Raw genomic sequence first — 12,230 nt, 5'->3', positions numbered from 1 at the left:
ATGAAAACAAGCATGCTTTGCCCAGATGATTGATGGCTGACTTTTGCCCCACAGAATTCATGTCTATAATAATTTTGCTCAACTCCTGTTGCTAGCTGAGATCTGTCTGCTAAAATATACACTATGGGGAATTGATTTACCATGGAACTATTAAAATAGATATACAGATGCTAGCAAGTTAATATGAAGAATTGGTAAGGAGAGGCAAGGTTCAGTGACCTGTTAGATATCAATATAGTCTAAATAATATTATTACAAGGCTACAAAACAGAAAAATTAAAATGAAACAGAAAAGTAAATCATGGCAATCAATCAATGTGAGTGTGAACAAAAACCATACACAAATCCTTCCCAGAAAATCAGCATAGAGGTTAGGAATATTTTCCAGTCTGGCCAACCATTTGGGAGACACATGCCAGTAGTGGGCAAGACCAGAGGCAAACGTGGACAGAGCAAAATATTTTTTTATTTTTTTTACCATTGTGGAATAGGATAGTTGCGTCAATCAGCAATCCAGGCAATCAAGAGGCATTATAAGAGTTCAAGAGTTCTAGCCAGGCAAGAAGGATATATATATATATATATATATATATATATATATATATATATATATAGGCCAGTGAGGGATGTGGAGAGAATTCTGGTGGCCAGAATTAGAGGGCCTCCTTGGACCCTGTGCCTGAGGCTACCACTCCTGGTTTTGAGTCAAACAATTCTGGGAATAAGCCATAAGAAGGTTCTCCTGTTTAAACAGATGGGAAGTGCATGGGATTGTGCCTCTCACCCCTAACTGACCCTACAAAAAGGGGGAAGGAATCATGTGACATCAAGTCACTGCCAATCAGTGTAGATCATACTGAGCTAGATGGACCGTGGGTCTGACTTGGTACAGAGGTGGATTTAGGGAAGCATGACTGGTTCAGCAGCACTGGGCATGGAGCCTTGAGGGCGCCACAGGCTGCTCTGCAACTATGACGTACAATGGAAGGCAAGAGGTAGGGAGTGCTGAATTTTGGCTTTGCACAGTGTGCCACTGAAATGTGAAAGCCCAGAGTCCTCCACTGCTCAGTATGAGACTACTTCCTATGTTCCTGTGGCATTAACTGAGTTCCTGTTCCCTAAATTTCATTGTTTTTCTGGAAACAAACTCCTTCCAGGTTTCTATGGATTTCCTTTTAGTCTTGTTTTGTCCTTCATTAATTCTTTGGAGTTTGATTTCTACTTTAAAAAAACAAACCATACTTAGTTCTGCCCCAGTTTGACCAAAATGCATCTTCGGGAACCAAGACTGAACAGTATCATCCTCTACTACAAATATGTAACCAATCATGCTATGCCTCTACTTTCTTATCCTTCTCCTTAATGTTTTGCTATGCCCCTGTCAGAAATAAGCTTATAGAACTTGGAGGAAGAGTCAGGTATATCCTTTCTTCTTCTTCTTCTTCTTCTTCTTCTTCTTCTTCTTCTTCTTCTTCTTCTTCTTCTTCTTCTTCTTCTTCTTCCTCCTCTTCCTCTTCCTCTTCTTCCTCTTCTTCCTCTTCTTCCTCTTCCTCTTCTTCTTCTCCAACTTCTCAGGAAATTAATTGCTGGATCATGCTAACAACCCATCTAGTCTAACGTCCTGTTCTCACAGTGGTTGACCAGCGGCCTGTGGGAAAACGACAAGCAGGGCATGAGTGCAACAACATTGTGCCCACTGATTCCCTTGCAACTGATATATTGCTGAATTCCAACTCCAGTCAGTCCCAGCCAGCACTGCCAATGATCAGGGGTGATGGGAGCTGTAGTTCAACTACATATAGAAGACCATAACCCCCCACCCACCCCTGGGCTAGATAGTTGCTTGAATGGATGGTCTGGTTTGTTTCAGTAAAGTGTATTGCTGGATATGGAAGAAGAAAGATATACAAAATTGTGCACATGTAAATGTTTTTGCTGGTAGATGGCTAATATAAAAATCATTCTAATATTGAAGAACTCAAAGGAATCATTGCTGATTACTAATTTTTAGAAGTTTTTGGCAGAAGGGTGGATATTTGCATTTATACATTTCTTTAATGCAGGTACAGAAATGACATCTTGTTTTCAAAATTCTAAACTGATGTTTGCCAAAACTTGGAGAGAAGAGTAAAAATAAGTAAAGGGTTATTGTTCATGCTTAGGATTTGCATTGCTACCTAAAAACTTTAAATTGTAAACCTAGCAAAAAAGGGCAGAGGGAAGTTTTACAAAATCACTGTCTTAAAGTGATGCTAATTACTGTAATTACTTTTGATATTTCCTATACACAGAAGCCTTGATTAAAGGTGTCCAGTAATTGTTGAGTTTTCTATTTTTGAGACACTGTTTTGGAAGTCGATGAAATAAATTCTGGGATTCATTCCAAATGTTGAGTTCTTTGTTCCAGTAGAATCTGGAAGTGTCCAAAGAAGCATCTGAATTTTGTTGCCTGATCATAAGCGGTGAAGATGAGATCCATGCCAGGGACAAGGTTGGGGCCAATGTGTTTTTGGCATTGAAGAAGATACTGTAAGAAAACTGGAGTATGTAAAAGAGCATTGAAAGTACTCTCTCCAGAGATGCAAAATGAACTTTTATCAAGATCAGTTGAATCCTTGCTAGCTGAAGATACTTAATGATATTTGATGGCTGGAGGCCATTAGCTGATAGACACACCATACATCCTTGGACAAGGGCTGAGGTTAGCCTCTTCGAGTATAGCTGAAGGTAGAGATAACAGACAGTCCTGTGCATGCTTACTCAGAACTAAGTCCTGCTGTGTGATTTATTCAATAAGACTTACTTTATAGTCTGTGTGTATTTGAATACACCCTGAATTTTGCAGCTGGTTGGGAAAATTTTGGGACCCCTGAAGATTGAACTGCTATGGGGGCCCCTTCACAACCAGCAATGAGGTTTGGGTAACTGCTGCTATCATCTTCAGTGGAGTTGTTCCATGACAGATCACCACACTTGTACAACGTCTCTGCTACTGATTCTCAAACTTTGGGATTGTTGAAATTTATACAAAAATAAATAAATAAATGCATTTGAGTTGTGCAACTCATATTGTGTCTAGTAGACCCATTTTTTTTAAGTAATGTGGACTAAAGTCACTTCTGGGGCCCTTCCAAGATTAGGGGCCCTGAAGCTTAAGATTCATTAGTTTCATAGATCCTCCCCCCGGCAAGAAACAGATTTAAGGGATGTGACTTCAAAAGTATATGTTTGCTTTGTGGATAATTTATACTGCTTTAAATATTGGTACCATTGCTTATGTGTGGATCTTTCTGCTTTCAGTTGCTTAACTTGGGCATTACAAACCATCCTGCAGCAAAGGAAAGGGAAACTTTTGCAGAGGGGTGGGGCCACCTACATACAATCTCCTGATATCATGATGGCATCATATGTCTGTTTCAAAGGGCTTGCTGTCAACTGTGCTGATAAACTGATAGCTGCTAGTAGCGAACCCTGCTTTGTACCTTTGGAAGTGTGGTTTGGATAAGGCATTTTGCAATGTCTGAATGTATTGCAAATATACATGTTGAACATAAGTGGAGGCAGACAGTTTAAGCCCGTGGGCACAATGCTTCTGATACTTCTCTACTAACCTCACTGTCCCCTTGGTCATGCGGTGGTTCACCATTTGAAATAGAATTGAAGGAGAAAGTTGGAAGAATGGTGATTTTTCCATATCCCCTTTCAGCTCTATGTGCTTTTCGAGGCTCAGATTAATTCTACTGGATCAGACTTCTAACCAGATCTCTGGGAAAAGCAAAATATGTATGTGATGTTTTTCTCCCGCTCTGACTCCCAGAGGGGTTGGGGGTGAGGAATGATCTGAGGGAGGGGGAAGAAAAGTGACCAGAGTGGGTGGTGCCCCATAGCACTTGCTCAACAATACAAATGTTTCCACAGGCCTACAGATGTTGACTACCCTTGGCTTGAACATCAAATCCACTGCCCCACATTTTCCATAGCTCAAACCTAGCCCTCTGCTGTTTTCTTAACACCATTCAAAAATGTTGGTCTCTATTGTTTCCATCACACACACCTGGGTTGCTCCTTTCCATCTGGTGGGTCCTTTCCATCTGATTTACGCAATCATTATCAACCCATTAACATCTTCTGTCCAAACTCCAGACTCTTTTGTAGCAGCAATCATATAGCAATCTCATAGCATTATTTTAGATACAAGCACAGGAAGCACAGCTATCTAAAACTGCCAGGTTGTTACTGAGTTCTTGTTTCCTAACAACCACCCCCACTTCCCATCCCCCTTTCAAAATGTCATTCAATTTGCAAGCATTGGCCTATATAAGATGGGCACCTTTATAGGTTTCAGGTAGCATCAGCTGAATTCCTCCAATCTATTGCAGTTCATTGCAGGTTTAGTTTGCCTCTCTGAAATTCCTTTTATGGCAAGAGCTGTGAGGTGGTGTTCAGACTGAATTCCTCCCTTGCAACTCTTAGGCCTCTGGTTTGATACATGCTACTGGCTTAAATCTGGAGAATACTGAGGAATAACCCCACTAGTAGACCAAAAGAAGTGGCTGCTTAAGGTAACAGATCTAGAGGTGAGGTGTTGGAAGACAATGATGTATTGCCCTGCACCCAACAAACTACCCTGCTAGCCTGTGAAAGAGGATACCATCTCATTGCCAGTGTTAAGTAAGACTCAGCTGCTGGTCCTGTATAGTTTCTGTAAAAAAGGGGTGGGATTTCTATTGTCTTTCTCCTCGTATCTTGAGCCACTTATCTCCCTGCCCCCCACCTCATAAAAATCAAAGCCTTGAGGGGCATTTGAGCTCGGCCCAAGTCTACCATCCTGTTTCTTAAAAGTTTTCTTCCTCTGCCAAACATGATTCTTTCTTTCTTTCTTTCTTTCTTTCTTTCTTTCTTTCTTTCTTTCTTTCTTTCTTTCTTTCTTTCCCCCTCATCCTCTTAAGAATCTCCTTGGAACTTCCCTACAGGAAAAGAGGATCAAAATTCCAGTTTCAAAGTGCAGTCTCTGCTGACGGGAACCTTGAGCTGCCTCTTAACCCTCATCATTCTTGAATGAGTTGCCATCCCTCATCAGAGGTGCTTTTTAAAACTCAGGGCTTATCCACACTTACATTTCCTCCATGCTTCCTAGGCACAGTTCATGGTTTGAAGTGCTCCGGAGCATACCCAGCGAAAACCCACTCTCTAAAGCTGAACCAGAGCAACTGGCAATTCGTAGAAAACCTGAATTGTTGTTTCTTGCACTTCTGCATTAAAGAGGGGTTTTTCACAGGGATAGCTCTGAGACAAAAAGATTGCTCAGACACAGAGCTTTAAAGTGCATACCATGCCTGGAAAGAGTGTGGCAAATGTAAGCCCCTCAATGAAAGCCTGAATTTGTGTCATGTTAGCTAAAGGGAGATTGTGCCCCTCTTGAATATATGTTGCACTGTTGAAGCATGGTCATGGTGGCTGGGACTTCAAAACATCTGGAGGGTATGTGGTTAGCTGCAAGCTGGCAAATATCTCTCCCCCCCCCAAAGGGTGTCCCTCTCCTCCTTTCCCTCTCTCATTAGTAGAAGTCTGAATATTTTCTTCTTCTCTGCATCTAGACATATTTTCCACTCTAAACACCACTCACTCTTCCGCACAATAGGTTTTTCACACCTTTTGGGGGTTAATGCTAGTTTCTAACCAACAGAAACCTGAAATGTAAATCACAAATTTGAAAGAAGTTGTCAAGAATATTAGAACCCAGAGCCAGGAACAATATTTTGACAGGCAATCACATTTAGCAAAGGTTGTTCTCCCACGATAGTTCACTGCATTACTTCCAAATTACTTAATGTTCTATTTCAGGAGTTCTATAACTGGATCTGTTGCATATGCTTTGCTTAATGTTCCTGTCTTGAGTGGCGAGCTCATCCAACTTTAGAGTCTAAGAGTGGAAGAAGAGCCCTGCAGTATCTAGCTGAGGGCCTCTCTAGTTCAGCAGCACGTTTCCCAGAGTGGCCACCCAGAAAGTGTTGGACCTACACATTTCCCCAAAGGGGACAAATATCTGTACTGCACCACCAACCCTCCCGCCCCCCACTGTAATGACCAAGAGAAGGAAGCTTGCCCTGCAGGGCCTCAGCAGCCAGGTGTGACTCCAAGCTTTGCTTGTTGCGTGCCGAGGTACCAAGATATCCCCCCCAATAACTCAAACATCACACAATATTTTAAGTTTAAGGTTTTTGGCATTAATTTGGCCACAACTTTATTTAAATACAACTGATGTGAGTGGCTGCTTAGGCATTGGTTCCAGCCATCTGTCCCCCACCTGGGGCAGATCAGACTCCCACTAGCCTAGGAGCGGAGGCAGTAGGTAAGCACCCTCTGGGAGAGGTCGGGGCAAGGGCCCAAGCCCTTGACCTCATCCCTCAGATGCTCCCTCAGAGGCTCATGCGCAGCCCTGGCCCCTAGCGGGGATAAATGGACAAACATGTGGAGCCCCAGGATTCCTTTAACGGAATACCCCTAAAGGCAGCAGCAACCATGAGGGGCAGGCCCAACCAAAATCCGTACCCCTCCACCATTCAATTTGAACCAATGCCTAACCACCAACCTTACAAGTTGTGACTTATTGCTACGCAGTAGGCAAAGCCACCCGGCACCAGCCAATCAGCCAAGTGGGCAAATTCCTACCAGGCCCCTGATCCAAAACAGGCGGCCCCATGATAGGCACAGCAAGGTCAATGCAAAGAACGCCTAAAATTAGAGGAGGGCGGGCGGGAGATTTGTTGTGAGCAGCAAAGTGGATACTGAAAGCTGCTCGCTGAGCAGCTAAGGCTGTCAATCAATCATTTGCTACATGCAAATTTCCCCAGCAACAGCACAGCCACCAATTACACATGTGACCATCCAAACTGACCCGTCTCACCAACCCTGGGGTGTCTTCTTAAGGGGAGAACCTGCTATCTCAATCAGGTTGTCCTGGGAGCAGAATCCTGCCCTCCAAAAACACTGAGAAGTGGTGTCTCACTCTGTCCTAGGGAATGACATGCAAGTGTGGAGGTGGGGGTAGCAGCAGAGACCCAGATGAGCAGCAATCAGTGGCTGGCTAGCTGGCTGGGGGGAAGGGAGGCTAATTCAGTCAATACTCTCAGCAGCAAATCTCTGTCTCTACCCCCAATTCCTTGTAAAGCAGGACCTCACTGTTCTCCCCAAATGGATAGCTCCAGCTCATCCTTACTCCTCCCAAATCAGGTGGAGGGCCCTCAGGAGCACAACAATTTGTGTGATGTCCCCACCCCCTCATGCATGACCAACCATAGCAGCTGCTGTCATTGCTAGCAGACTCTCACTAGTGCTGGCAGCTTTCGGTGCCCTCGAGACCCAGCCAGAGTCACCTAACTGAACTTGTCCCACCTCATAATGTGCCCCACCCACAGCCACAGAGAATGCCAGGCCAGTGCTGTAACCTAACCTCCCTGCTTGTCCTCACTTGGCTTGGCTTTGCAGGATGCTCCGATTCCCAAAGCCTGGCAGCCTCCTTATTCCCCACTGCCACTAAGGTGAAGACCAGCTGCAGTGGCTCCCAACACCTGACCTCTGGCCTCAACTGCAGCTGCACTACCACCAGGCAGCTTTTGAGCACTCGTCTCCAGTCCACTGCTAGAGATCAACACCACCCCAGAGGGTTATGGAAAGAAACACGTTTACAGTCCCCAGCACTCCAAGAATCTGGAGGAGGACAAGTCTTATGGAAGGGCGAGGTGAGGTTTGCAATAGGAGGAACAGGGCCTTAGGAAGAAATTCCATGGTTGGCAAGGAGAAAGTCTTTCTCTCCTTCGTGCCCCATCTCACCACTGCAGCTTCTAGTGGGCTGGGCCTTTCAATGGCCACCTGCCTCTGTTTCTCCTCCCCACCTAACCTGCTGTCTGGGTAACATGATCACAAGAAGAGGGTGGACCCTAAAAACACATCTCTCAGCTGTCAAAGGCCAAAGTGAAGGTGTGTGTTTAGAGCACATTATAGATGCAGCTCTGTGCTGAAGGCTGACATAGAAAATGCCCTCTCTTGCGCCACTGCCACCTAGAGCTTCTGAGGGCACTGGAATTATCAGAAGGGCCCCCTCTGCTGATCTCAACACTCAAGGGAAGGAAGCAGCCACACAGATATTTTGGGCCTAAGTCGAGAAAACAAGTAAAATAATAAAACACTAGAATGAGCACCTTGAATTGGGCCTCAAAACAAGCTGGCAACCAAAACAACTAACCCTTGTTTTAAAACAACTGACCTTTGTTTTAAAACAAGGGTTACATGAGATCTAAATGTAACTGCAGCCAGTAATCTTGCTGTTGCAAAATTTCTAAATTATAGCTCTATGTAGACTGTGTTACATTAATCCAGTCTGGAAGTTACTAGAGCACAGAGTTACAGTGGCGAGGTCTGTCAAAATATGGCCATTGCTTGCAAAAGGAACTCCTGGCTAGAGAGGCTGCCAGGGGCTCCAGTGTTATTTTTGAATCCAGGAGTATCCCCATGAAACCAGTTCCTTCCAGGGGAGTGCAAATCAGTCCAGAGCAGGCCACCTCCACAAACCTCAGATTTGAGAACTTTGGACAAAGAGCACCTCTGTTGTTTTAGGATTCAGCTTCAATTTATTGGTCCACATCCAGACCACCTCTGCCTCCCAGAGGCATATGGCTGACCATTGTGGTAGCAGAATACTGCACTAAATAGGTCGTTCATCAGATCCAGCAAGGACCTTCTTATGAACTTGAGCTTCCTAGGAATAGAGTGATAGTTCCAGCAACCAAGTCTGATACATTTATTCTTACATATAATGAAGTAATGGGGTCTTCCTGTCTTTTTTTTTATGATCCTGTGGAAGTTACAAGGAGAAAGGAAAATGAGGCTTTGCAGGCAACAAACACCGTAATCTCCCTACTTTAAGCTCCTAGCCATTTTTGTGACACTTCAGCAGCTGTGTTTGCAGTTTCCAAATCATTTCAAAGTATTTTGTAAAGATATTCTAATCTTTGCCAAGACATACTTTTTTTTTACAGATTGGAAGATTGGGAAACTGTAGGGAATAAATTCTTTTTAAAAATACTTCTTCATTCCAAAGAGATTTTGGAGCTGTGCAAAAGGAAATTGAAAGTATTTGATAGTTATTTGTAAAGTATTACATCCAGACTCATGAAAGATTTTAATAGCATGCTACAGTGTAGATAAACTATTTCTTTAGTACAGGTGTTTCTATATAATCTCCCAAGGATTCCTCAACAATCTCAAAAGTAATTGAAAGGATTATGAAAGTATTTCAGTATGACAATGGAAACCAGCTAAAAGCATACATTTGTGAGCAGATAAGGTTCTTTTTTCAACAAACTTATTCCTCTAACAAAGTTTTTTTTAACTGCTCAATTGCAAACTGCAGCTTGATATGCCAAGAGCACTTATTTCTAAATCAGATATTTACTGGTTATTCATAAAATGGAAAAGAGAAAATGGAAAAGGTTACAAAGTTCAAAGGAAATTACTCCCTGCTTGCAGTTTGACATAGCTATGATCAGTGGAGGCTGGGTGAACAGGGCACTGTTCCACCAACCTCAGTCTGCCCTTAGCCAGCCCCTACCTGCCTCTCTCCTTGTTTGCATCTGCTTCAGAGGTTAGCACAGCATGTCAGTTTCCTCCTCCTTAGCCTCTGTGTTGCCCTTGTAGAATTCGGCAGGGAGAAGGACGGGGTCACAATTCAAGTTAGTTGACTCTGCATGTCATTGGCTCAAGCTCCACCACCTCCTCCTTGTCTTCTGCCCTATTACCAGCTACCAGGGCTTGCCCAAAACATTTAAGCACTTGGGGAAAACCAGGGAAGAAGTGGGGAGTGAAGATCTACATTGGGAACAAGGAAGGGAATAAAATCAACATTACCCAATGTTTGAAGTGAGAATCAAAGGTCACTGTAGGGGGGGCTCTGAATCATGGGTGGGTGCAAACTCCAGAAGACCCCAGAGGGCAGCCCCCACCATTTCCTCCCTGGGGGTGGGAGGAGATCAGCAGCACCTTCTATTTGCCAATAGACTGCAGTAGAGGTGGCATGGTGGGGAGCTGCCGAGGAGGTGGAAGATCTGGCCTCAAAAGAGTATGAAACAGCAGCAGCAGGCATTGCATTCCTTTGAGGCTGGATCTGCTGCCTTTGTGGATCCTGCAACCTGAGGTGCCCCCCCCGCCTTGCTTCATGGGTGGGCCGGCCCTGCCAGACACCACAGGATAACATACTGCACATATGAACAGTTGTAAGAAAAGTTATTTGGCAAACAGAAGTAGTAGTTGGGGTCAGGGAACGTTTAGTGTAGACACAACAGGTATGTTCACCACTCAATGGCTGCAACATCGCGTGGTAGACTTCAGTCTGTATATGGCAAGTCAGATGTATGACATTGACAGAACTTTCATCTCACCCCAAACACAGTTTTGTTAATGGATTGAGTTCACATTTCCAGTGATCTTTTTTTAGATGTTAAGGGACCACATCTAGGGGAAGAGGCGAGGAGAATTAAGACCACAAACACTGTCCCAACTACATGTTCTTCCATAAATATCAGTAGAATCTATGATAAGGGTGGAATTATTCCTTGGAAATGTTGCCACTACTCTTCCAGCTGTATTTCCCCATAAATTGGAACCAGTGTGGGTCAGTAGGGGTATAAGAAGGTATAGTTTTCCATTCTGCTCTGTTCTCATCACATGCAGCACTGTTTCCATTTTACTATAGTTCCTCTTCCAACAAAAACTACATTATTTCTTTTGTAACTTACATAATTTACATATTTAATCTTCCCCAGTCTTCCGCAGCCCTAATCTGGAGAGGATGAGGCTTGAAGATTGAGGGAAGTAATGTGTTTTAAATGGCCATTTGATGTGCTTCAAATATATGGTGTGGATGTGACCAAAGTTGTGTCTAAGAAAGAAAGAAGGTGAGCAAGACTAAGAAGCTGAGAAGTGGGAAGGGAAACAGGTAGGGGTGTGGAACCCACATTCCCTCGAGAGGAACCTCCTGAAGATAGCATACTACTGATGAGTGTAACTGGAGAAAAAATGGATGTTACCAAAGACAACAGTGAGCAGAGCAATAGTTGTTGCCCTGGCTCTGTCATGGAAACAGCACTTAGACTCTTGGCAAAATTATTTGCAAAAGCTTTCTTCCAGAATTCACCACAACACACAAACACATATCATGTTATAAAGTACACACACCAGTGGTTAAAACAGAGCTCTAAGGTCCTTGGCTAGGCATAAGCTAAGTCATTGCCCCAACACTTGTCACTCAATCTGAGCTCCCCTTTTTGAAAAGCCAGGCAGGCACACTTATTTGTGTGGGTTTTGTCCCAAAACCAGAGGCCTAGGCAAGCAAGTGAGAACTTCTACAGGTAGGCTGGGTCTGTTCATCTGACCCAAGTCACATCCTATCCCTGAAGACAGAGGCAGGGTCCACAGTGTCTGTACAGTATCCGGTTCAGGCTCCTGTGCTTCTCTGAGGGTGGGAATCACTTTACTGGCAGGAGGCAGGGCAGAGTCTAAGTCAGGCAACACTCCCTTGAGGCTCCCTTCCAACACTCCCTTCCAACAACCTGCTTAGCCTCTCCCTGGAGATCCCTCCCATTCCTCCTGACCCTCTGACCAGTCTGCCAACGTGTCTCCAGAGGCCTGGTAACAGATGTGTTACTTTCCTTTGTACATTTCAGCCACACAAAAGTTGGAGGCTTCTGCACACTCATTCCCATTTTTCACCCACTTCAAAGAGAGAGTCAAAAATCCCACAGGGTGCTTAAAAACCTTTGGGCTATTAAGACCCCTTGGGCATGCCTGAAGTAATACCTTGCAGACAATCATAAAAATAAATAAATCCAATAGCTCTTTTTTTCTAGCAAAAACTTCACTTGGAGTCCTTGTTCTTTACACTGACTGTTATAAAGGCAGGAAATACCTAAACACATACACGCACACACACGCGCACACACGTACACTTACAACACTTTCCAATGTTTGGAAGCTGCTCACTACATCAAAGCACATCCTATTTTATCAATCGTAAGCATCTTTGGCAGCAAATTTCTCCAAAAGCGCTCCTTCCCGTAGAACCAAAAGCGAGTTTATTTAATATACAACATTGCAAAATATCATTTTACTTCTGCTATTTGCCCAAAGGCGGTTAATTTCAAATATGAGATTCTGACAGAAAATTTACAGCTCAT

Source organism: Zootoca vivipara, chromosome Z, assembly GCF_963506605.1.
Source record: "Zootoca vivipara chromosome Z, rZooViv1.1, whole genome shotgun sequence".
In the NCBI taxonomy this organism is placed as follows: Eukaryota; Metazoa; Chordata; class Lepidosauria; order Squamata; family Lacertidae; genus Zootoca; species Zootoca vivipara.
This window is presented reverse-complemented; position numbering follows the sequence as displayed.